Source organism: Elephas maximus, chromosome 1, assembly GCF_024166365.1.
Source record: "Elephas maximus indicus isolate mEleMax1 chromosome 1, mEleMax1 primary haplotype, whole genome shotgun sequence".
NCBI lineage: Eukaryota > Metazoa > Chordata > Mammalia > Proboscidea > Elephantidae > Elephas > Elephas maximus.
In genome coordinates, this window is record NC_064819.1 from 231383316 (window position 1) to 231407398 (window position 24083).

Genomic DNA, 24083 nt, shown 5'->3' on the forward strand with positions numbered 1-24083 from the left:
TAATGTGCTCTCTGCTAACTGAAAGGTTGGAGGTTGGAGTCCACCCAGAGGCATCTCGGAAGAAAGGCCTAGCGATCTACTTCTGAAAAACCAGCCACTGAAAACCCCATGGAGGGGCAGTTCTACTCTGTATACGTGGGGTTGCTATGAGTCAGAGCGACTGGATGGCAACCGATGGTTGTGATAATGAACTTCACAGTTAATTACCTGGGAAGATTCAAAGATCCTCTGGACGGGAACTTAGTTTCAGAGACTCATGATGAGTTTGACTGCGTATGTATCCAGAACACATGTAAATTTCATATACACGTATACACATGTGTCGTACACACGCGTGTGCATTTTCAGGGGGGTAGAAAAGACATCAAGCATATAAAACTAGTTGTTCCACAGTCAAGAAATTTAATATTGCATTTCTGTTTACCTTTACCCCCTCCACCTCAATCTAATGCGAGCAGAAGACGCGTATAGTTGCATAACTTCTCAAAGAGAGAAAAGATGAACATGGTAACAAAGTATTTAGTAGATAATGTTAACTCCATTACCGAGTTTCTAAATTTTTGATTTCAAATTTATTGCTGTGAGTACATTATACACTTTTTATCAAACCACAAGGAAAAAATCACTTTGGATTTCTGTTGACATGCTGAGTTTTCTATATTCTTCCTCCTTTGCCTGACCACTACTGCGTGATGCTGATAGCCTTGCTTTCCAGATGAAGGAGGAGGACCCAGGAATCTGGGCTCCCATCAGCTCTACAATGCAGTGAAAGTGGGGCTCTCAGGCACCTGGGGTCACTTGCATTGCTAAAGCAGGTGGGTCTGGGGAAGAAATTGATTTTTTATAATTTATTTGATTTTTGTTGTTGGGAAAATACACGGCAGAACATACACTAATTTAACAAGCTCTACATGTAAAATTCAGTGACATTGATTACATTTTTCCAGTTGTACAACCATTCTCACCCTCCTTTTCCAAGTTGTTGTTCCCCCATTAACATAAACTCACTGCCCCCTAAGTTTCCTAGCTAATGTTTCCAGTTGCTGTCGGTAATTTGATCCCATATAGATAGCTCTTAAAAGAGCACAGTGCTCAAGGCAGGCATTCTTTACTAGTTAAGCTAAACTACTTAGTTTTAAGAAGACTTCAGAAGATATTTTTGGTTTAAGGTTTAAAGGTTATCTCAGGGCAATAGTAGCTACAGGGGCTCATCCAATCTTTATAGCTCCAGAAAGTCTGGATTCCAGAAGAATTTGAAATTCTGTCCTGCATTTCCCTCTTTGGATCAGGATTCTTCTATAGACTCTTTGATCAAACTTGATTTTTAAGCAGTGACTGTCCTACAGCCGACTTTTGTTTGGTGACGGTCTGCCAGTCCTGGCAGAGGAGGTACCTTTCCCCATCACGGGGTCCCAGCTCAGCCCTGTGGGATGCTTTGGATGCCCCGGGATTTTCTGGGGGAGAGGAGGGGAGGAAGCGGCCACTGAGGGAAGAGCGATCAGGAAGAAGGACGTAGAGAATCCATGTCTCAGAGCAGCAAGTTACCACTAGTTTGGCTTAACCGGAGTGGAAATTAGCAGGAAGACAGAGAAAGGCTGAGTTACAGATTTTTTTTTTTAAATGTGAACTTTAAAAATGGATTTATGCTGAAGCAACGTTGTCCAAATGAAGTGTTGTTGGACCTGCTTCAGGGACTATGGACGGCCGCTGGTCATGTGAACGTTGAAGATTTCTGTAGGTGTTGTAACTGAAGGCATTGCCGTCCAGACTCTTCCACACCACAGCACGTGCAGAAATGACAAGGTTTGTATCGCCCCCTGAGGTAAACCGAGGACGCCAAGGGCTGAGTGGCCGAGCTGAGGGGATTGCCCCCAGGGCTGCTGTAACCCTCTGTAGCACTCCAGTGAGCTGTGGAAGCTCTGACACGCACATACAGGTGGCAAAAGTTTCCTCTCAAGGCTGAAAATGTCAGATTTAGCCGGGTGCCAAATCTAAGTGAAAGACTCAGATTAATGGTTTTCTTCCTTGCGGTGATTTAGCTGCAGGGCAGCTTAATTTAAACCTTATCGCGAGCACTCGTACTTCAGAACCTGACTCCATTACTTTTTCTTTGTGATTCTTGCACCTTTAGAATTCCTCAGTTCCTGTTGCCTTCATACCTTGTTGCGTTCCTGGTTATTTACCCTGCTTCTGGCAGAGAGAGATCACATCAGAAGGCCGCGTGTGTGCATGTATGTACGTGTGAGTGTGTGTGTGTAATATGCGTGTATCTGTGTGATGTAAATGCGTGTGCATGCATGCGTGTGTGCATACATGTGTGAGCGTACGTGTATGTGTGTGCATGTATGTGTGAGTGTGCGCATGTGTGTGCATGTATGTGTGAGTGTGTATATGTGTGTGATTAGTATGTGCGTAATGTATGCATAGGAGCTCTGGTGGTGCAGTGGTTAAGTGCTACAGCTGCTAACCAAAAGGTCGGCAGTTCGAATCTTCAGCTGCTCTTTGGAAACCCTGTGGGGCAGTTCTACTCTTGTTTTAGGGTTGCTATGAGTCGGAAACGACTTGACAGCAATGGGTTTGGTTTTTTTGTTTTTAATGTATAAATGTGTGCATGTGTGCTGGGGCTTACGGACACAGTTCTGCTCTCTAAAAAGCGAACATTAAAATTTCCGATACTCAGTACTTTACAAAAATCAAATGTGTCTTGGGTTGAGAAGTCCCCACTTTTAATACCACTCTGCTGTCTGACCTTTTCTCCCACCAGACACCTCCCACGACCTTCACCTTCTCGTTTCTCTCCACGCATGGTCCATAATGATACAGCTCCAAAACGAAAGCCTGGTGGCTCTGAAGCAGGGGTCTGGACTCTTGTTGATGGTGAATTAACTCTTTCGGCAGGTGCAAAGGAGCTGGAGAGGACAAAAGGAATCAATGGAGCTGGAGATAAGAAATGGGGACTCAAACCATAGGAACTGGGAACTAGACCCCCAGCTCGGTTTTTCTCTGAGTTAAAACTTGAAAAAAATCCATGCTTATTTCCACGTATTTGTGGTCAAAGTAACTTACTAGTATGGAACAAACCTTTGTCTATCTGCTTATACCCACCGGAACCTACCTCACCACCTAATCCAGAGGTCACATCCCCTAATGCCTGTAGGGCCAGTGAGCCATAGGGAGTGGTGAGGACTCTGGCGAACTGGAGAATTCACACTGTGTCTAAAGGGGCAGCCCATTAGTGCCACATACGAATGCAGGTCCTTTGTTATTTCCCATTATTTAAAAAGCCACTAAGGCAATATTTTATGTGAAATCTTCTGACTTTTACATTTCAGCTAATTCCAAACATTGATTTGATCACAATGCACGACGATGCTCTCAGCTCTGGCCTCACTTATCCCAATCACTTGCAGATCTAGAGCACATGAAAATATCCTCCCGAGCCTCTGGTGATTTGGGTAAAATACTTAAATTTTTTCGTATGATGTTATAAACCATATTGAGAGTAATAGATCTAAATCTGTCAGATAATTTTTCATTTGAGCTTTGACAATTATAAACATACAAACAATCTATGTCTGGTAAAATAAAGATGGGGCCCTGGTGGCATAGCGGTTAAGAGCTCGGCTGCTAACTAAAAGATTGGCAGTTCAAATCCACCAGCTGTTCCTTGGAAACCCCATGGGGCAGTTCTACTCTGTCGTATAGGGCCGCTATGAGTCGTAATCGACTCGACAGCACCTAACAACAACAATAAGTAAAATAAAGTAGATGAAGTTTCTTTCTTTAGTATTCTCTTCTGCCAAGTGCTTCTCAACATCCTAATCTTGGTTACAGACTATTTTCTTTCACCTTTCCCTTCCTTCTGTCCCTCCCCACATTCTTTCCTTCCCTTCTTTTCCTTCCCTTCCCACCCACCTCCCTCCTCCTTCCCTCTCTCAGTATCTTTCTTTCTTCACAGAAGAACTGTACGCTAGCCAGGGCTTTATTTTTCAGCCACACACAGAGACCCAATCTGAATGATGTCATGAAAAAAAAAGCCCCGCGTTAACCATACTTCACAACAACGGTGTCTCAGCTCTCACCCTCAGGCGGGGATTTTTTGAAAGCTCACTGAAATAGGAAATGAGTGATGTAGCAAATACTTGGTGAACGGAAACATCTTCGCTCTTTGCCTTTCCATGTGGGGATGAGTTTCCACCTGCCAGTGGGGAGTACTCGTGGTTTCTCACAGTGAAAGTGCCTGAGGTGGCTCTGGTAGGGCCTGATCTTCCCCCCACAGCTCTGGGCAGCACCTGACTGAACACATTTTGGGAGTGTGCTTGAAAGGGGAGGAAGGAAGAACTGCAGGTGTGTCATGGAAGTGGGTAGCGAAGGCCCTGTAAATACACAGCTTTTCAGAATGTTTAGAACTCCAAGGACTGTCATATCCATTACCTCATTTCCTTCTCCTCTCTCTTTTGAAGCAGGGCAAGAATCCTTGGCCCCTGTCTGAGGATGGGGAAGCTGGGGCTCAGAGGAGGCACGTGGCATGATGTGTGGACGTACAGCCAGGTCTTCAGGCTCTCAGTCTCATGAGTCCATCTTGGCCTTTTTTTTTTCTTACAATTAAAAAAAAATTTTATTGTGCTTTAAGTGAAAGTTTACAAATTAAGTCACTCTCTCATACAAAAATTTATATACACCTTGCTATATACTACCAATTGCTCTCCCGCTAATGAGACAGCACACTCCTTCCCTCTACTCTCTATTTTCGTGTCCATTCAGCCAGCTTCTGACCCCCTCTGCCCTCTCCTCTCCCCTCCAGACAGGAGATGCCAACATAGTCTCATGTGTCTCCTTGATCCAAGAAGCTCATTCTTCACCAGTATCATTTTCTATCCCATAAAAAAAAAAAAAAAAAAAAAATCCAGTCCAATCCCTGTCTGAAGAGTTGGCTTTGGGAATGGTTCCTGTCTTGGGCTAACAGAAGGCCTGGGGACCATGACCTCCGGGGTCCTTCCAGTTTCAGTCAGACCATTAAGTCTGGTCTTTTCATGAGAATTTGGGGTCTGCATCCCACTGCTCTCCTGGTCCCTCAGGGGTTCTCTCTTGTGTTCCCTGTCAGGGCAGTCATCGGTTGTAGCCGGGCACCATCTAGTTCCTTTGGTCTCAGGCTGATGTAGTCTCTGGTTTATGTGGCCCTTTCTGTCTCTTGGGCTCATACTTACCTTGTGTCTTTGGTGTTCTTCATTTGTCTTTCCTCCAGGTGTGTTGAGACCCATTGATGCTTCTTAGATGGCCGCTTGCTAGGGTTTAAGACTCCAGATGCCACTCTTCAAAGTGGGATGCAGAATATGTTCTTAATAGATTTTATTATGCCAATTGACTTAGATGTCCACTGAAACCACGGTCCCCAAACCTCTGCCCCTGCTACGCTGGCCTTTGAAGCATTCAGTTTATTCAGGAAACTACTTTTTGGTTTAGTCCAGTTGTGCTGACCTCTCCTGTATTGTGTGTTGTCTTTCCCTTCACCTAAAGTAGTTCTTATCTACTATCTAATTAGTGAATGCCCCTCTCCTTCCTTCCCTACCCTCCCCCTCTTGTAACCATCCAAGAATATTTTCTTCTCTGTTTAAACTATTTCTCCTCAGTCTTATAATAGTGGTCCTTTTGCAACTGACTAATTTCACTCAGCATAATGCCTTCCAGATTCGTCCACGTTATTAAATGTTTCATGGGTTCATCATTGTTCTTTATCAATGCATAGTATTCCATTGTGTGAATATACCAGAATTTATTTATCCATTCATCCGCTGATGGGCACCTTGGTTGCTTCCATCTTTTTGCTATCGTAAACAGTGCTGCAATTAAACTGGGTGTGCATATATCTGTTCGTGTAAAGGCTCTTATTTCTCTAGGATATATTCCAAGGTGTGGGATTGGTGGATCCAATGGTAGTTCTGGAAACCTTGGTGGCATAGTGGTTAAGTGCTACGGCTGCTAACCAAGAGGTCAGCAGTTTGAATCCGCCAGGTGCTCCTTGGAAACTCTATCGGGCAGTTCTACTCTGTCCTATAGGGTCGCTATGAGTTGGAATCGACTCTACAGCAGTGGGTTCTGGGATGGTAGTTCTATTTCTAGTTTTGTAAGGAAGTGCCAAATTAATTTCCAAAGTGGTTGTACCATTTGACATTCCCACCAGCGGTGTATAAGTGTTCCAGTCTCTCCACAGCCTCTCCAACATTTATTATTTTGTGTTTTTTGGATTAATGCTAGCCTTGTTGGAGTGAGATGTAATCTCATTGTAGTTTTGATTTGCATTTCTCTAATGGCTAATGATCGTGAGCATTTCCTCATGTATCTGTTAGCTACCCGAATGTCTTCTTTAGTGAAGTGTCTGTTCATATCTTTTGCCCATTTTTTAATTGGGTTATTTGTCTTTTTGTAGTATCATGTAGATTTTAGAGATCAGGCGCTGATCAGAAATGTCATAGCTAAAAACTTTCTCCCAGTCTGTAGGTAATCTTTTTACTCTTTTGGTGAAGTCTTTGGATGAGCATAGGTGTTTGATTTTTAGGAGATCCCAGTTATCTGGTTTCTCTTCTGTATCCTTAGTAATGTTTTATATACTGTTTATGCCATGTATTAGGGGTCCTAGCATTGTCCCTATTTTTTCTTCCATGATCTTTATCATTTTAGATTTTATGTGTAGTTCTTTAATCCATTTTGAGTTCGTTTTTGTGCATGGTGTGAGGTATGGATCTTGTTTCATTTTTTTTGCAGATGGATATCCAATTATGCCAGCATCATTTGTTAAAAAGACTGTCTTTTCCCCAATTAACTGACACTGGGCCTTTGTCAAATATCAGCTGCTCATATGTGGATGGATTTATGTCTGGATTCTCAATTGTGTTCCATTGGTCTATGTATCTGTTGTACCAGTACCAGGCTGTTTTGACTACTGTGGCTGTATAATAGGTTCTAAAATCAGGCAGAGTGAGGCTTCCCACTTTCTTCTTCTTTTTCAGTAATGCTTTCCTTATCTGGGGCCTCTTTCCCTTCCATATGATGTTGGTGATTTGTTTCTCCATCTCATTAAAGAATGTCGTTAGAATTTGGATCAGAATTGCATTGTATGTATAGATTGCTTTTGGTAGAATAGACATTTTTACAATGTGAAGTCTTCCTATCCATGAGCAAGGTATGTTTTTCCACTTATGTAGGTCGCTTTTGGTTTCTTGCAGTAGTGTCTTGTAGTTTTCTTTGTATAAGTCATTTACATCTCTGGTAAGATTTATTCCTAAGTATTTTATCTTCTTGGGGGCTACTGTGAATGGTACTGATTTGGTGATTTCCTCTTCGATGTTCTTTTTGTTGATGTAGAGGAATCCAATTGATTTTTGTGTGTTTATTTTGTAGCTTGATGCTCTGCTGAACTCTTCTATTAGTTTCAGTAGTTTTCTGGAGGATTCCTTAGGGTTTCCTGTGTATAAGATCATGTCGTCTGCAAATAGAGATACTTTTACTTCTTCCTTACCAATCTGGATGTGCTATATTTCTGTATCTAGCCTAATTGCTCTGGCTAGGACCTCTAGCACAATGTTGAATAAGAGTGATGATAAAGGGCATCTTTGTTTGGTTCCCAATCTCAAGAGGAATGCTTTCAAACTCTCTCCATTTAGGATGATGTTGGCTGTTGGCTTTGTATAAATGCCCTTTATTATGTTGAGGAATTTTCCTTCTATTCCTATTTTGCTGAGAGTTTTTATCATGAATTGGTGTTGAACTTTGTTAAATGCCTTTTCTGCATCAATTGAAAAAATCATGTGGTTCTTGTCTTTCACTTATATGATGGATTACTTTAACTGTTTTTCTAATGTTGAACCATCCCTGCATACCTGGTATGAATCCCACTTGGTCATGGTCAATTATTTTTTTGATATGTTGTTGAATTCTATTGGCTAGAATTTTGTTGAGGATTTTTGCATCTAAGTTCATGAGGGATATAGGTCTGTAATTTTCCTTTTTTGTGGTGTCTTTACCTGGTTTCGGTATCAGGGATATGCTGGCTTCATAGAATGAGTTTGGGAGTTTTCCATCCTTTTCTGTGCTCTGAAATACCTTTAGTAGTAATGGTGTTAACTCTTTCCTGAAAGTTTGGTAGAACTCTGCAGTGAAGCCCTCCGAACCAGGGCTTTTTTTGTTGTTGTTGTTGGGAGTTTTTTGATTACCTTTTCAATCTCTTCTTTTGTTATGGGTCTATTTAGTTGTCCTACCTCTGCTTGTGTTAGTTTAGGTAAGTGGTGTGTTTCTAGGAATTCATTCATTTTTTCTAGGTTAGAAAAATGTTAAGAGCACAATTTTTCATAATAATCTGATATGATTCTTTAAATTTCAGTTGGGTCTGCTGTAGTATCGCCCATCTCATTTCTCATTTGGGTTATTTGCTTTCTCTCCTGTTTTTCTTTTGTCAGTTTGGCCAGTGGTTTATCAATTTTGTTAATTTTTTTGAAAAACCAGCTTTTGGTCTTGTTAACTCTTTCAATTGTTTTTGTTTTCTATTTCATTTAATTCTGCTCTAATTTTTATTATTTGCTTTCTTCTGGTGCCTGAGGGTTTCTTTTGTTGCTCTCTTTCTGTTTGTTCAAGTTGTAGGGATAATTCTTTGATTTCGGCCCTTCCCTCTTTTCGTATGTGTGCGTTTATTGATATGCATTGACCTCTGAGCACGGCTTTCACTGTGTCCCAAAGGTTCTGATAGGAAGTGTTTTCATTTTCACTGGAGTCAGTGAATTCCCTTATTCCCTCCGTAATGTCTTCTGTAACCCAGTCTTTTTTGAGCAGGGTATTGTTCAGTTTCCAAGTGTTTGATTTCACTTCCCTGCTTTTTCTGTTATTGATTTGTACTTTTATGGCCTTATGGTCAGAGAAGATGCTTTGTAATATTCCAGTGTTTTGGATTCTGCTAAGGTTTGCTTTATGACCTAATATGTGGTCTATTCTAGAGAATGCTTTATGTGCCCTAGAAAAGGAAATATACTTGGCTGCTGTTGGGTGGAGTGTTCTGTATAGGTCTATGAGGTCAAGTTGGTTGATGGTGGCATTTAGATCTTCAGTGCCTTTATTGAGCTTCTTTCTGGATGTCCTGTCCTTCACCAAAAGTAGTGTGTTGAATTGTGGAGCTATCTTACTTTTCAATGCTGTTAGAGTTTGTGTTATGTATCTTGCAGCCCTGTCATTGGGTGCATAAATATTTAATATCGTTGTATCCTCCTGGTATATTGTCCCCTTAATCATTACATAGTGTCTTTCCTTATCCTTTGTGGTGGGTTTAACTTTAAAGTCTATTTTGTCAGAAATTTATATTGCCACTCCTGCTCTTTTTTGATTGCTGTTTGCTTGATATATTTTTGTCCATCCTTTGAGTTTTAGTTTGTGTTTCTAAGTCTAAGGTGTCTCTCTTGTACGCAGCATATAGACGGATCGTGTTTTTTTAATCCATTCTGCCACTCTGTGTCTCTTTATTGGTGCATCAGTCCATTTACATTCAGCGTAATTATGGGTAGGTATGAGTTTTTTTTTTTTTTTTGTAGCGGTATTGTTTTGATGTCTTTTTTTGTGTGTTGTTCAGTTTCTTTTCCCCACTTAATTTTTTGTGCTGAGTAGTTTGTCTTTTTATATTGTCTTTTTCTCTTATTCGTTGCTGTTGATTTTGTTTCTGCTGAGCCTCTATTTTTTCCTTGTATTTTATTTTGATGAGTAGGATTGTTAGTCTCCTTTGTGGTTACCTTAATATTTACCCCTATTTTTCTAAGTTTGAACATAATTTTTATTTCTTTATATCGCCTTGTCTTCTCCACATGAAAGATCTATGACTATATTTCTTAGTCCCTCTTTATCGTTTTAATGTTGTCTTCTATTACACAATACCATCGCTGTTTCCCTGTTTTAAGCATTTTTTTTTATCTTGATTTATTTCTGTGATTTCCCTGTCTGGGTTGACATCCGATTGCTTTGCCCATTGTTCTAGTCTTGGGTGAAAAAAAAAAAAATCTAGTCTTGGGTAGATACCTGATATTATTGATTTTCTAACCAAAGCACTTCCTTTAGTATTTCTTGTTGTTTTCGTTTGGATTTTATGAATTCTCTAAACTTCTTATCTGCAAATGTCTTAATTTCACCTTCATATTTGAGAGACAGTTTTGATAGATATGTGATTCTTGGCTGGCAATTTTTTTCTTCAATGCTTTATATAAGTCATCCCATGGCCTTCTTGCCTGCATGGTTTCTGCTGAGTAGTCCCAGCGTATTCTCATTGACTCTCCTTTGTAGGTGACTTTTCATTTATCCCTCGCTGCTTTTAAAATTCTCTATTTTTGGTTTTGGTCAGTTTGATTATAACATGTCTGGGTGACTTTGTTTTAAAATCTACCTTATGTGGAGTTCGATGAGCATCTTGGATAGATATCTTCTTATCCTTCATGATATCAGGCAAGTTTTCTGCCAACAGATCTTCAACAATTCCCTCTATGTTTTCTGTTATCCCTCCCTGTTCTGGTATTCCAATCAGTCGTAGGTTATTTCTCTTGATAGAGTCCCACATGATTCTTAAGTTTTCTTCATTTTTTAAAATTCTTTTATCTGATTTTTCTTCAAATATATTAGTGCCAAGTGATTTATCTTCGAGTTCAGAAATTCTAGCTTCTACCTGCTCAATTCTGCTCCTCTGACTTTCTATTGAGTTATCTAATTCTGTAATTTTATTGTTAATCTTCCAAATTTCTGATTACTGTCTGTCTCTGGATTTTTCCAGCTTATTAAACTTTTCATTATGTTCCTGAATACTCTTTCTAGTTTCTTTAGTTCCTTTATTTGTGCGTTCCTTGGCTTGTTCTGCATAATGCCTGATCTCCTTCTTGATGTCTTGAAGAGTTCTGTATATTAATCTTTTATATTCAGCATCGGGTAATTCCAGGAAGGCACCTTCATCCAGAAGATTCCTGGATTCTTTGTTTTGAGAGCTTGTTGAAGTGATCATTGTCTGCTTCTTTATGTGATTTGATACTGACTGATGTCTCCATGCCATCTATAAGCTATTGTATTATGTTTGCATTATGTTTGCTTACTATATCCCAGCTTCTTGCTTTGTTTTGTTTTGATATGTCCAACTAGGTTGCTTGAGTGAGCTAGCTTTATCATTTTCACCTTTGAAGCTCTGACGCCCTGTCACCAGATGGCTACAGCTGTTACCAGGTATATGAGCCTAGGAGTCCATTCACTTTTCTCGTATGGCTTCAGTTTGGGTGTCCATGTAGTTGTTCATCAAGTGTATGGTACAGGCTCTGTCCTACGGTGTTAGAGGGGCAGGGGTGATTGGTGTAGGTCTCGGTATCTGGTTGCAGCAGGGGGTCATGCTCTGAACAAGGTAGGTATCTGACAACCATCCCCCAAGTGTCTGTGAGGAAAGTGTGTCCCTGTTCCCTAGAGCTCACAGGTGGGTGAGTTCAGCAGATGGACCTTGGGCACCCAGTGCTTTTGTTTGTAAGGACTGGGAGGTACCAGTTATCATTGTACCCCATCATGGGTGGGTGGGTGACCTGAGCGGAGCCACCCATCCTTAGACCAGTGATGTGAGAAGGTGAGGACCCTGTTTAATAGGCAAAGTAGTGTCAAACATCAAACGCCCATCTCTGCACTGCACAGCTGAAACAGTCTGGCAACAAGGGCTATTCTCCTGAAATAGGCCCACACAGGTCCATGCAGAGGGGAAAGGTATTCAAAGTCCATGGACCATTTGTGCCTAGACGGGAGCCGCTTCTGTCCTGAGCTCCCCAGGTTAGTGGAGCTGGCAGATTATCTTTTCCCCAGTTGTGAATTTATTCCTTTTTCAAGGCTGGGACAACGGCTCAGGGCACACAAACAGACCTATCTCAGGCCCAGGGAAATCGACAGCCAGCTTCAGGGCTGGGAGCACAGTAAAATATATGCAATTACTTAGCTTTTCCTGACAGCGCTGTTCTTCTCTGGTTCCGGAGGTATGAGTAGGCTGTATGGCTGATGCATCACCCTGAGGAAACTGCGGCCGAACACTACTACCAGCCCACCATCACCGCTCCTGGGAATGGTGCCTGAGGGATCCTGGTGATTCAGGTCTGGTAACTCCTTTCTGCTTCTGAACAGTCTCTCCCTCCCCTGCCGCTCAGTCTGTTTTCTAACTTTGCCTTGGATGTTCAGGGCTTATAGCTTGTCATAAATGTAATTGTTTCACTTGTTTTTTGGGGTCTTTGTTGTAAGAGGGTTCACTGGAAGTGTCTTACTACTCTACCTTCTTGGCCCTGTCTCCCATTTTGGCCTTTTTTGAAGTAATATTTGGCTTGTTGATTTGAGCCTTGTTGATATCTTCAGAGATCACCATCGAGAGAGCCTCACACTTGCATTCAGGTTGAGTGTGGAATGTTGTATGAATGAACATTGTTAGCTGAGGGTGGGACTTGGACTCGGGAAACACTGTGTGGGGAGCAGCCTGGTGGCCACCCACAGTTGGTGAGCCAGCAGGAAGCAGGACATGTCTCGTGTGCTAACGAGTCCTGGGTACCTGGGCAGGCTGCTGAACATGGCCCCCACAGGAACGGTGCTCAAGAATTATTCTCTTTGTGAGAGATACATGGTAGCTCTGAAGAGAAGCTGAGTGAAAAGGCAGTAGGAGGGAAATCAAGCCTGAGTGTTGACACACTTTTTTTCTCCATAAGTTCTTCTTTTTTTAATAATTTTTATTGAGCTTTAAGTGAACATTTACAAGTCAAGTCAGTCTGTCACATATAAGCTTATATACACCTTACTCCATACTCCCACTTATTCTCCCTGTAATGAGTCAGCCCTTCCAGTCTCTCCTTTCATGACAATTTTGCCAGTTTCTAACCCTCTCTACCCTCCTATCTCCCCTCCAAACAGGAGATGCCAACACAGTCTCGTGTCCACCTGATACAAGTAGCTCACTCTTCATCAGCATCTCTCTCTTATCCATTGTCCAGTCCTTTCCACGTTTGATGAGTTGTCTTCGGGAATGGTTCCCGTCCTGGGCCAACAGAAGGTTTGGGGACCATGACTGCCGGGATTCCTCTAGTCTCAGTCAGACCATTAAGTATGGTCTTTTTGTGAGAATTTGGGGTCTGCATCCCACTGATCTCCTGCTCCCTTAGGGGTTCTCAGTTGTGCTCCCTGTCAGGGCAGTCATCGGTTGTGGCCGGGCACCAACTAGTTCTTCTGGTCTCAGGATGATGTAAGTCTCTGGTTCATGTGGCCCTTTCTGTCTCTTGGGCTCATAGTTATCGTGTGACCTTGGTGTTCTTCATTCTCCTTTGCTCCAGGTGGGTTGAGACCAATTGGTGCATCTTAGATGGCCGCTTGTTAGCATTTAAGACCCCAGACACCACATTTCAAAGTGGGATGCAGAATGTTTTCATAATAGAATTATTTTGCCAACTGACTTAGAAGTCCCCTTAGGCCATAGTCCCCAAACCCTCGCCCTTGCTCCGCTGACCTTTGAAGCATTCGGTTTGTCCCGGAAACTTCTTTGCTTATGGTCCAGTCCAGTTGAGCTGACCTTCCGTGTATTGAGTATTGTCCTTCCCTTCACCTAAAGTAGTTCTTATCTACTAACTAATCAGTAAATAACCCTCTCCCACCCTCTCTCCCTTCCCCCTGGTAACCACAAAAGTATGTGTTCTTCTCAGGTTATACTATTTCTCAAGATCTTATAATAGAGGTCTTATACAATATTTGTCCTTTTCGATCTGACTAATTTCACTCAGCATAATGCCTTCCAGGTTCCTCCATGTTATGAAATGTTTCACAGATTCGTCACTGTTCTTTATCGATGTGTAGTATTCCATTGTGTGACTATACCACAATTTATTTATCCATTCATCCGTTGACGGACACCATGGTTGCTTCCAGCTTTTTGCTATTGTCAACAGAGCTGCAATAAAAATGGGTGTGCATATATCTGTTCGTGTGAAGGCTCTTATTTCTCTAGGGTATATTCCGAGGAGTGGAGTTTCTGGGTTGTATGGTAGTTCTATTTCTAACTGTTTAAGAAAATGCCAGATAGATTTCCAAAGTGGTTGTACCATTTTATATTCCCACCAGCAGTGTATAAGAGTTCCAATCTCTCCACAGCCTCTCCAACATTTATTATTTTGTGTTTTTTGGATTAATGCCAGCCTTGTTGGAGATGGAATCTCATCATAGTTTTAATTTGCATTTCTCTAATGGCTAATGATCGAGAGCATTTTCTCATGTATCTGTTAGCTGCCTGAATATCTTCTTTAGTGAAGTGCATGTTCATATCCTTTGCCCACTTCTTGATTGGGTTGTTTGTCTTTTTGTGGTTGAGTTTTAATTGAATCATGTAGATTTTAGAGATCAGGTGCCGGTCGGAGATGTCATAGCTGAAAATTCTTTCCCAATCTGTAGGTGGTCTTTTTACTCTTTTGGTGAAGTCTTTAGATGAGCATAGGTGTTTGATTTTTAGGAGCTCCCAGTTATCTGGTTTCTCTTCGTCATTTTTGGTAATGTTTTGTATTCTGTTTATGCCTTGTATTAGGGCTCCTAAGGTTGTCCCTATTTTTTCTTTCATGATCTTTATCATTGTAGTCTTTATGTTTAGGTCTTTGATCCACTTGGAGTTAGTTTTTGTGCTTGGTGTGAGGTATGGGTCCTGTTTCATTTTTTTGCAAATGGATATCCAATTACACCAGCACCGTTGGTTAAAAAGACTATCTTTTCCCCAATTAACTGACACTGGGCCTTTGTCAAATATCAGCTGCTCATATGTGGATGTATTTATATCTGGGTTCTCAATTCTGTTCCATTGGTCTATGTGCCTGTTGTTGTACCAGTACCAGGCTGTTTTGACTACTGTGGCTGTATAATAGGTTCTAAAATCAGGTAGAGTGAGGCCTCCCACTTTCTTCTTCTTTTTCAGTAATGCTTTGCTTATCCGAGGCTTCTTTCCCTTCCACGTGAAGTTGGTGATTTGTTTCTCCATCACGTTAAAAAATGTCATTGGAATTTGGATCGGAAGTGCATTGTATGTATAGATGGCTTTTGGTAGAATAGACATTATTACTATGTTAAGGCTTCCTATCCATGAGCAAGGTATGTTTTTCCACTTAAGTAGGTCCTTTTTAGTTTCTTGCAGTAGTACTTTGTAGTTTTCTTTATATAGGTTTTACATCTTTGGTAAGATTTATTCCTAAGTATTTTATCTTCTTGGGGGCTACTGTGAATGGTACTGATTTGGTGATTTCCTCTTCGATGTTCTTTTTGTTGATGTAGAGGAATCCAAGTGATTTTTGTATGTTTATCTTATAACCTGAGACTCTGCCAAAGTCTTCTATTAGTTTCAGTAGTTTTCTGGAGGATTCCTTGGGGTTTTCTGTGTATAAGATCATGTCATGTGCAAATAGAGATAATTTTACTTCCTCCTTGCCAATCCGGATGCCCTTTATTTCTTTGTCTAGCCTAATTGCTCTGGCTAGGACCTCTAGCACAATGCTGAATAAGAGCGGTGGTAAAGGGCATTGTTGTCTGGTTCCCGTTCTCAACGGAAATGCTTTCAGGCTCTCTCCATTTAGAGTGATGTTGGCTGTTGGCTTTGTATAGATGCCCTTTATTATGTTGAGGAATTTTCCTTCAATTCCTATTTTGCTGAGAGTTTTTTTCATAAATGGGTGTTGGACTTTGTCAAATGCCTTTTCTGCATCAATTAATAAGATCATGTGGTTTTTGTCTTATTGTTTTATTTATATCGTGGATTACATTAATGGTTTTTCTAATATTAAACCAGCCTTGCATACCTGGTATAAATTCCACTTGGTCGTGGTGGATTTTTTTTTGATATGTTGTTGAATTCCATTGGCTAGAATTTTGTTGAGGATTTTTGCATCTATGTTCATGAGGGATATAGGTCTGTAATTTTCTTTTTTTGTGATGTCTTTACCTGGTTTTGGTATCAGGGAGATGGTGGCTTCATAGAATGAGTTCGGCAGTATTCCGTCATTTTCTATGCTTTGAAATACCTTTAGTAGTATTGGTGTTAACTCTTCTCTGAAAGTTTGGTAAAACTCTGCAGTAAAGCCGTTCGGGCCAGGGCTTTTTTTTTGTTGTTGGGAGTTTTTTGATTACCGTTTCAAGTTCTTTTTTTTGTTATGGGTCTATTTAGTTGTTCTACTTCTGATTGTGTTAGTTTAGGTAGGTAGTGTTTTTCTAGGAATTCATCCATTTCTTCTAGGTTTGCAAATTTGTTAGAGTACAATTTTTCGTCGTAATCTGATATGATTCTTTTAATTTCAGTTGGGTCTGTTGTGATGCGGCCCATCTCGTTTCTTATTCGGGTTATTTGTTTCCTTTCCTGTGTTTCTTTAGTCAGTGTGGCCAATGGTTTATCAATTTTGTTAATTTTTTCAAAGAACCAGCTTTTGGCTTTGTTAATTCTTTCAATTTTTTTTCTGTCCTCTAATTCATTTAGTTCAGCTCTAATTTTTATTATTTGTTTTCTTCTGGTGCCTCATGGATTCTTTTGTTGCTCGCTTTCTATTTGTTCAAGTTGTAGGGACAGTTCTCTGATTTTGGCTCTTTCTTCTTTTTGTATGTGTGCATTTATCAATATAAATTGACCTCTGAGCACTGCTTTTGCTGTGTCCCAGAGGTTTTGATAGGAAGTGTTTTCATTCTCGTTGGAGTCTATGAATGTCTTTATTCCCTCCTTAATGTCTTCTATAACAAAGTCTTTTTTGAGCAGGGTATTGTTCAGTTTCCAAGTATTTGATTTCTTTTCCCTAATTTTTCTGTTATTGATTTCCACTTTTATGGCCTTATGATCTGAGAAGATGCTTTGTAATATTTCGATGTTTTGGATTCTGCAAAGGTTTGTTTTATGACCTAATATGTGATCTGTTCTAGAGAATGTTCCATGTGCGCTAGAAAAAAAAAGTATACTTTGCAGCAGTTGGGTGGAGTGTTCTGTATAAGTCTATGAGGTCACGTTGGTTGATTGTAGTGATTAGGTCTTCCATGTCTCTGTTGAGTTTTTTACTGGATGTCCTGTCCTTCTCTGAAAGTGGCGTGTTGAAGTCTCCTACTATAATTGTGGAGGTGTCTCACTTTTCAGTTCTGTTAAAGTTTGTTTTATGTATCTTGCAGCCCTGTCATTGGGTGCATAAATATTTAATATGGTTATATCTTCCTGATCAATTGTCCCTTTTATCATTATGTAGTGTCCTTCTTTATCCTTTGTGGTGGATTTAAGTCTAAAGTCTCTTTTGTCAGAAATTAATATTGCGACTCCTCTTCTTTTTTGCTTATTGTTTGCTTGATATATTTTTTCCATCCTTTGAGTTTTAGTTTGTTTGTGTCTCTAAGTCTAAGGTGTGTCTCTTGTAGGCAGCATATAGACGCATCGTGTTTCTTTATCCAGTCTGAGACTCTCTGTCTCTTTATTGGTGCGTTTAGTCCATTTACATTCAGCGTAATTATAGATAAGTATGTGTTTAGTACTGTCATTCTGATGCCTTTTTATGTGTGTTGTGGACAATTTCATTTTTCCACTTACTTTTTTGTGCTGAGACGTTTTTCTTTGTAAATTGTGTGTTGCTCATTTTCATAGTATTTGACTTTATGTTTGCTGAGTTGTTATGTTTTTCTTGGTTTGTATTTTGAGTTATGGAGTTGTTATACCTCTTTGTGGTTACCTTAATATTTACCCCTATTTTTCTAAGTAAAAACCTAACTTGTATTGTCCTATATCACCTTGTATCCCTCTCCATATGGCAGTTCTATGCCACCTGTATTTAGTCCCTCTTTATGATTATTGTGATCTTTTACATATTGACTTCAATGATTCCCTGTTTTGAGCGTTTTTTTCTTTTTAGAATTAATCTTAATTTGTTTTTGTGATTTCCCTATTTGAGTTGATATCAGGATGCTCTGTTCTGTGACCTTGTGTTGTGCTGGTATCTGATATTATTGGTTTTCTAACCAAACAATTTCCTTTTGTATTTCTTGTAGCTTTGGTTTGGTTTTTGCAAATTTCCTAAGCTTGTGTTTATCTGTAAATGTCTTAATTTCGCCTTCATATTTCAGAGAAAGTTTTGCTGGATATATGATCCTTGGCTGGCAGTTTTTCTCCTTCAGTGCTCTGTATATGTCATCCCATTGCCTTCTTGCCTGCATGGTTTCTGCTGAGTAGTCTGAACTTATTCTTATTGATTCTCCTTTGTAGGAGACCTTTCTTTTATCCCTGGCTGCTTTTAAAATTTTCTCTTTATCTTTGGTTTTGGCTAGTTTGATTATAGTATGTCTTGGTGTTTTTCTTTTTGGATCAATCTTAAATGGGGTTCGATGAGCATCTTGGATAGATATCCTTTCGTCCTTCATGATGTCAGGGAAGTTTTCTGCCGACAGATCTTCAACTCTTCTCTCTGTGTTTTCTGTTATCCCTTCCTGTTCTGGGACTCCAATCACACACAAGTTATTCTTCTTGATAGAGTCCCACATGATTCTTAGGGTTTCTTCATTTTTTTAAATTCTTTTATCTGATTTTTTTTCAGCTATATCAGTGTCAATTCCCTGGTCCTCCAGATGTCCCAGTCTGCATTCTAATTGCTCGAGTCTGCTCCTCTGACTTCCTATTGCGTTGTCTAATTCTGTAATTTTATTGTTAATCTTTTGGATTTCTGAATGCTGTCTCTCTATGGATTCTTGCAGCTTATTAATTTTTCCACTATGTTCTTGAATAATCTTTTTGAGTTCTTCAACTGCTTTATCAGTGTGTTCCTTGGCTTTTTCTGTAGATTGCCTTATTTCATTTCTGAGGTCATCCCTGATGTCTTGAAGCATTCTGTAAATTAGTTTTTTATATTCTGTATCTGATAATTCCAGGATTGTATCTTCATTTGGGAAAGATTTTGATTTTTTAGTTTGGGGAGTTGTAGAAGCAATCATGGTCTGCTTCTTTATGTGGTTTGATATCGACTGCTATCTCCGAGCCATCACTAAGATATTGTAGTGGTGTAGTCTATATTTGCTCACTGAGTCTTATCTTGTTTTGTATTCTCCAATATACATAGATGGGCTACTAGATTGCACCGTCTTGATTGCTGTAGCCCTTGACTCACTTATGTCCTATTACCAGCTGGTTTGGGCTGTTACCAGATATATAAGCCTGAGATCATTCACTATTCTTGAGTAGAATCTGATTTTGGGTCATCAAGTGTGTGGTGCAGACTGTCACTTATCTACCTAGAGAAGTAGTGGTGATAGTTGTGTGCACCAGATTCTAGTAGCAGCAGAGGTTCACACTCCGGGGGGGGGGCAGAATGCTGACAGGGTTCCCCCAAGTGCCAGTGAGGTAGGTGTGTCTCTATTCCTAAAGCTCCTTGGTGGGTGGGCTCTGCAGCTGTACCTTAGGCCTCCAATGCAAGTACCTCTACAGATTGGTAGGTGTCACCCTCCTTAGACCCCTAAGGCAGGAGGCTAGGTGGTCTGGGGGGAGCTTCAGCCCTCAGTTCCCTGTTATGGGTCAGTGAGGGCTCTGTTGAATACGCAGAGATATCAAACCTGGGAAACTTGTCTTTCCAGTAATCTGCTAAAACAATTACAGTCAGATCCCTATCAGAAATGCCTTTGCATTATAATAGCCACCTTGTTGCCTGTAGGGATGAAAGCCCAAGGCTGTGGATCACATATGCTTGGCTGGAGCTGGTTCTGTGTTTTTAGTCCAATTAGGGAAGGATTTTTGGTCCCTGGGTTTCCCGTAGCTGCTTCTCTCAGGCCAGGAGAATGGGTTAGGAAAAGACCAAAAAAAAAAAAAAGAAAGAAAGAAAGAAAAACTGCAGGGCAGTTCACTTTCTGGCTCAGGAAATTCCAATGTTAATGAAGTCGCCTGGGAAAGGGAGGGGAGGGTTCAGATAAATAGGAGAGAGTAGCACCCCGGAATATAGACAAAGTTACTTATCTTGCTTGGGATGACTGTTTTATCTGAGATTCCCGAGCGACGTGTCCACTGTGTGCGCTGGCTGGGTAGAGATTGCCCCCGAGGGTCAGGCCCGTGTCCCGTGCTTACGCTGTCTCAGAAGCCGCGGTTAGCTCCTCCGCTCCCAGTCCAAAGCCCAGTGCCAAGGTTCCCTGGCTGGGATGCCGCAATCCTGGCTCCAAAACCAGTCGCTGCCTCCCGGTGACTTCTCCTCCTGTGAGCCGCGTCACTGCACTGCCTGCATGCACTGGCTGGGCTTCCCCTGAGGTCAGTTCAAGGGGCTAGGGCTGCGCCCCGTGTTTGAGCCATCTCAGGATGCCGTGCTCAGCTCCCCTGCACCCAGTCCAAAGCCCGGCGCCAAGGTTTCCTGACTGGGACGCTGGCTCCAGGCTCCGAAAACAGTCGCTGCTTCCCCGTGGTTGTTCGTTCTCAGTCTCTGTCACCCAGGTCAACTCTTTAGATCTGTGTTTGATGGTCAGGGTTCGTAGATTGTCACGTATGTGATCGATTCACTTGTTTTTCCGAGTTTTTGTTGCAAGAGGGATCCGAGGTAGCTTCTACCTAGTCAGCCATCTTGGTCCCGCCCCCCTCTCCATAAGTTCTTAAACAGGAGTCCAAGGCTGGTTTCCGGGGAGAGGTTACATAGCTCCTTTTTCTTTTCTTTTCTTTTTTTTTTTTTTATCAGATTCTCAAAGAGCTCTGCGTTCCCTCAAAAGGTTTAAAATTGTCTATTCTACAGAAATTTTGTGACCATCTAAATAAATTACTGTATTGAAAGTGCAGAAGTGCTATATTACCCCTGATTTGTGTGGAAGGTTCACAATCAACATCCGTGGAAGCAGCAGGCAAGAAAGCAAAAGACACATTGCATTGGGCAAATCTGTTGCAAAGGACCTCTTTAAAGTGTTGAAAAGCAAAGATGTCACCTTGAAGGCTAAGGTGCACCTGACCCAAGCCAAGGTATTTTCAATTGCCTCATATGCATGTGAAAGCTGGACAATGAATAAGGAAGACCGAAGAAGAATTGACACCTTTGAATTGTGGTGTTGCGAAGAATATGGAATATACCATGGACTGCCAAAAGAAGGAACAAATCTATCTTGGATGAAGTACAACCAGAATGCTCCTTAGAAGCAAGGGTGGAGAGACCGTGTCTTACATACCTTGGACATGTTGTCAGAAGGGATCAGTCCCTGGATAAGAATATCATGCTTAGTAAAGTACAGGATCAGCCGAGTAGAGGAAGGCCCTCAATGAGATGGACTGATACAGTGGCTGCAACAATGGGCTCAGGCATAACAAAGATTGTGAGCATTGCGCAGGACCAGGCAGCCTTTCGTTCTGTGGTACACGTAGGGTCGCTATGAGTTGGAATAGACTTGACAGCACCTAACAACAACAGCGTGGCAAACTCCTGCTGATCAACCAGAACCCAACTCTACCTCCTCCACAGCCAATCCTTCTTAGGCTCCCTGGGGCTTACCAAATTTCCCCAATGCACTGTTTGTCTCTGACACCTATCTTGTTTCATGATCACCTGTTACCTGTCACTACGGTGGGAATGCCCCAAGAGCAGGGCCATGGTCAAATCCATTTCTAATCCCAGCACCAAGCTGTGTCCTGGTACACACAAGGTGCTCAATCCCAGCTCCCAGCTCTGTGCCCTAACACACAAAGTGCTCAGTCCTGGCACCAAGCTCTGTGCCAGTATACAGAAGGTGCTCAATCTGGGCACCAAGCTCTGTGCCAGCACATAGAAGGTGCTTGATCCTGGCACCAAGCTCTGTGCCAGTACACAGAAGGTACTCAGTCCTGGCACTCAGTTGTGTCCCCATATACAGAAGGTGCTCGGTCTCAGCACCGAGTTCTGTGCCAGTGCACAGGAGGTGCTCAATCCTGACACTAAGTTCTGTGCCAGTACACAGAAGGTACTCAATCCTGGCACTCAGTTGTGTTCCCATACACAGAAGGTGCTCAGTCCCAGCACCGAGCTCTGTACCTATACAAAGAAGGTGCTCGATCCTGGCACCAAGCTCTGTTCCCTTATACAGAAGCTTCTGAGTCCTGGCACCGAGCTCTGTACTGGTACACAGAAGGAGCTCAGTCCTGGCACCAAGATCTGTGCCCGTACAAAGAGGGTGCTCGATCCCAGCACCGAGCTCTGTCCCGTTACACAGAAGGTTGAGTCCCAGCGCCGAGCTCTATGCCAGTACACAGGAGGTCCTCAATCCTGGCACCCAGCTCTGTGCCTGCACACAGAAGGTGCTGGGTCAATGGTTGCTCAGTGGATAGCTCAGAAGCCAGGCTACAAAGAGCAGACGTGAAGACAGATGCTAAATCGGGTCAGGATTTAAGGTTGTGGTGAGTCTGAGTCACGCAGGCCCTTTAAATGTCACACGAAGAGTGTTGCTGGCATTTGGATGGCGTGGTCACCATGCCAAGCAGGGCAGAAAATTTAGCCATTACTGAACACCTACTGTGCTCTTGCAGCCTCTACCCTGCCTCAACCCTCCTCGCCCTCCTCCCACTGGATTCTGGGCACACATGCCTGTCTCCGAACCTCCAGCAGCCTTCTGTCAGCAGCTCCAGGGTGATGGTGACTCAGAGCAGCTGTGTCTGCAAATGGATCAGGGCTGGTCTCCTTCCTTCCCCAGCTCGCCTCTCCTCTCGATTAGATTCTGATCACACATGTCTGTCTCCGAACCTGGATCCGTCTCCTTCCTTTCCCCAACTCGCCGTCCTCCCCCAGGCTTCTCCCAATGTCACAGCATCACAGCCGGTGACCCAAAGGTCCTAATGAGGGTATCAGTCTCATGTCTCTTGAATGAGCTGTAGAACCTTGATTCTCAAATGACAGTAGACGGGAGGGGGAACCCTTACCTGTCCTCGGCTTCAGATGAAATGCTTCCAGCGTATATTTAAAAGCGGAAACAACTCCAAGCTCCAGCTGCTGAGCCGTTCACACAGAGGAAGCAAAGGCACAGATGGGAGGGGCAGCCGGCTAAGCACTGACGGTCCACAGAGGTTCGGAGGGGCATGGGCGCCCTCTGCAGACTCTGCAGGGCAGCCTGCCCTCCCAGCTCTAGCTGGCGAACATGAGTTCTGTGTGCCCTAGACAGTCTGCAAGGGGGCCTCTGTGCCTGAGAGTGGGACCTGGGGGTACGAGACAGACACAGTGTTAATGACAGGTGGTTCCTCCTTTTCTGGAGGACTTGGGCTTTACCACATGCTGCCCATTGGGGGAGCAGCCTTTGGTCATTTTCCAACATCCTGGGGTTATGCTGTTTTCAGTGCACGTACCCCCACTTCCTGGGGATGGGGCTACCATGCCCAAGGGGCAGAAGAATGGTGCTGGCTGGGACCAAGGGGGTGGGGTTACTACTCAGATGTACTAGGAGAACGGGTCCACTCAAAGCTGAGGGAGCAGAGTTGCCATCCCCGTGGGCCTGAAGGATGGAGCTGAAGCCCATCCTGGGCCTCTACCCAGAATCCAGAGATCGTAGCTAACACCCAGAGTCTGGAGGGTGGGGCCCTTGCCCAGCTGGTCTCAGAGAACAGAGGATTATTTTCAAGCCTTGGGAGCTAATATAAATCGTTCTGCTGAGTTTTGGACTTGCTTGGTGCCTATTATTCCTTCGTTCCCTCCAATTTCTCCCATTTTTTAATGGAAATGTCTATCTCGTGCCTGTTCTATTATTGCACTTTGGAAGCAGATAGCTTGTGTTCTAGTTTTCACAGGTTCACAGAGGAAGAGGAATTTTGCCCCAGGATGGAATTTGGACTTGGATTTGATTTAAGACTTTTAGGATGATGTGACCTGGTAAATGTGTTTTTCATGCGGCAAGGACATAAATTTTGGGGGAGTCAAAGGATGGAAAGTTATGGATTGAACTGTGTCTTCCCAAAATATGTGTTGTAAATCCTAACCTCTATGCCTGTGATTCTAATCTCATTTGGGAATGAGTTGTCTTTGTTATGTTAATGAGACAGTATTAGTGTAAGATGTGTCCTGAGTCAATCTCTTTTAAGATATAAAAGAGATTAAACAAGCAAGTGAGTAGAGCAGAGA

General features: G+C 42.2%; 1 long non-coding RNA gene across 2 annotated transcripts; it reads right to left on the reverse strand.

The window, feature by feature from the left end:
- Positions 1-329: 329 nt before the first annotated feature.
- LOC126087379 (uncharacterized) lies at positions 330-22981 on the reverse strand. Of its 2 annotated transcripts, XR_007519752.1 has the most exons (4): positions 22895-22981; positions 4435-4598; positions 2785-2909; positions 330-2187 (listed from the first exon to the last, which is right to left on the reverse strand). It is a non-coding gene; the product is annotated as an uncharacterized LOC126087379 (long non-coding RNA). The 2 variants fall into 2 exon arrangements; XR_007519751.1 differs by lacking the exon at positions 22895-22981 and having other exon boundaries at positions 330-2190; positions 4435-4752.
- Positions 22982-24083: the final 1102 nt, after the last annotated feature.